Source organism: Trifolium pratense, linkage group LG5, assembly GCF_020283565.1.
Source record: "Trifolium pratense cultivar HEN17-A07 linkage group LG5, ARS_RC_1.1, whole genome shotgun sequence".
Classification (NCBI taxonomy): Eukaryota; Viridiplantae; Streptophyta; class Magnoliopsida; order Fabales; family Fabaceae; genus Trifolium; species Trifolium pratense.
Genome location: NC_060063.1, coordinates 55258516 through 55260776, shown reverse-complemented (window position 1 = coordinate 55260776; position 2261 = coordinate 55258516).

Genomic DNA, 2261 nt, shown 5'->3' with positions numbered 1-2261 from the left:
TTGTTTGGTCGTTGCCATCAATGTAAAAAAGTGGTTCTTCTGTCGCAATAACTTGATCTTTCATGTTTTTTTCACTAACACTATAATAATATGTAGATATGTTAATGAGATACATACATTATTTAAATTTGTATATATAGCTTGCTTGATTTATGACAAATAAAAAGTGAAAAACATAGCATGATTTGCTAAATTAAAGAGATAATATGTACCTTTGATTAATTAGATCAGAAGACTTAGATTCATCCATTACAATCACTTGTTCTTCTTTCATTATTTTCATTGTAACACTAGATTGAGTATAGAAAGAGCTTTAAGTAAATATTGCTTGGTTAATACTAATATAGTAAAAATATAAAGTCATTACTGCGCCAAAAAAAAAAACATATAAATTCATTACAAAGGCTAATTGTTAGTTAATTACACATAAAAGATAGTGGAGAAAATGAAAGGTAGAAAACAAAATGCTGCCATAAACTAACATTACCTAGAAAACTTAACACGAAGAATTTGCGTATAATTAAGATAATTGAGGTAGTTAATATGATTACACACCATCTCATAACAAAAATCACTAAACTAACCGGTAATACATAGGTTAGGTCAAGTTTATGACATGTTGCATTATTTAGTACATCAATATGTTTTATCAATAAACTTAAAATTTTGTTTATATTTAAAAACCGGAGAGAGCATCACGTTTACCATACTCTTCAGATTTGGCAACACCATCCATGAAAACATCAATATTTTACATCTTTCAGACACATTGGTTCTCTAGTTCCGAGTATGGAATTGGGACAGGATCGAAAACTTGAACTTGGACTCAAAATCGAGTTTTAGGTCCAAATTATCGAACCTTCTCCCACTCCTTACTAGTGAGCATTCTCTCAATATTGCCTTGACCGTTTCGAGCATTCTTTGTCATGGACTTCAAGAATGCATCAAGCTCCATCATGAGGTCAAAAATGAAAATCAATACCGTTAAGAAGCCCCAAAAGATCAAAGTGATGGTAGCGGCGATCCACGAAACAAGACTCACTTCTATAAATGATATTACACTTGTTATCAAAATGATGAAATATATGATCCCAGGAATACAATTGTTATTGTTAAAAAGAGGATATGCAGCAAGAACAAATATAATTATTTGAAAAAGTAAAACAAATAGTAGGATCAAGATGGTGACAACAATCTCATGAAGTTCACCACCACTTAGTGACATCTTTAGTGTGGGGAAGATAATCAATACCAAGCATAATAATGTTGAGGTGGAAATTAATAAAATGTGCCTCTCTTCTTCATCAAACTTGTACCTATATATTTAAATGTATTTATGAAATTAATACTCTCTTCATCTCAAAATATAAATAAAAATTTATTAACAAAAGTAAATATATTTGATCTAAATTTTAAATTTTAGGTCAAGTTATTCACATGGAATATCAAAGACTTTAGGAAGAGTTGGTTGATGACCTATATTTCTTAGATTGAGTGACTGGTGCCCCAACAATATATCAAATTTTTAATTTTTACTTATATTTTAAGACGGATAGAATGCATACATATATTAATTATATCAAATCTTATGAACATTTACACATTCAATTGTATATAGTTTTCTTGAATTATGAGAAATAAAAAATGAAAATCAAAACATGATGGGACAAATTAAAGAAATAAAGTACCTTTGATTAATTGGATCAGAGGACTTAGATTCAACCATTAGAATCATTTGTTCTTCTTTCTTCATTCTTTTCATTGTAACACTAGATTGATTATATAGAGCTTTAAGTAAAATATTACTACCTGATTAATACTAATTGATTGAGTATATAGACCTAAAAAGTTATAACTAACATCACAATTTGTTTGATCCTTGCACTAAATCCGCCTAAGACTTTTTCTTAGCTTGAATATCTTCATGTTTGACTAACTTACACTCTTCTAGAGATACCACAAACCTTTAATTTAAGATGCTCATATACTATCTAACCCATATATGTTTCAACCTTGAACTCAAAAAAAAAACAGTTTTCTGTTATTTTTTTCCTCTACCAAATATTTAATTTTGGTGTAATTTTTTTAATTCTAATTATAGTACCTTTTTTTTATAACTTCTATTTTTTTTTATAAGCTAAGAGGATCTAGGCATCATGGAGTGAGTAGATACTCAACTCAACTAAGTTGGTACATTTAAACACTTTCATCTTATACATATAGCTCATACTAATATAAATAAAAATAGAAAGAAAAAATGA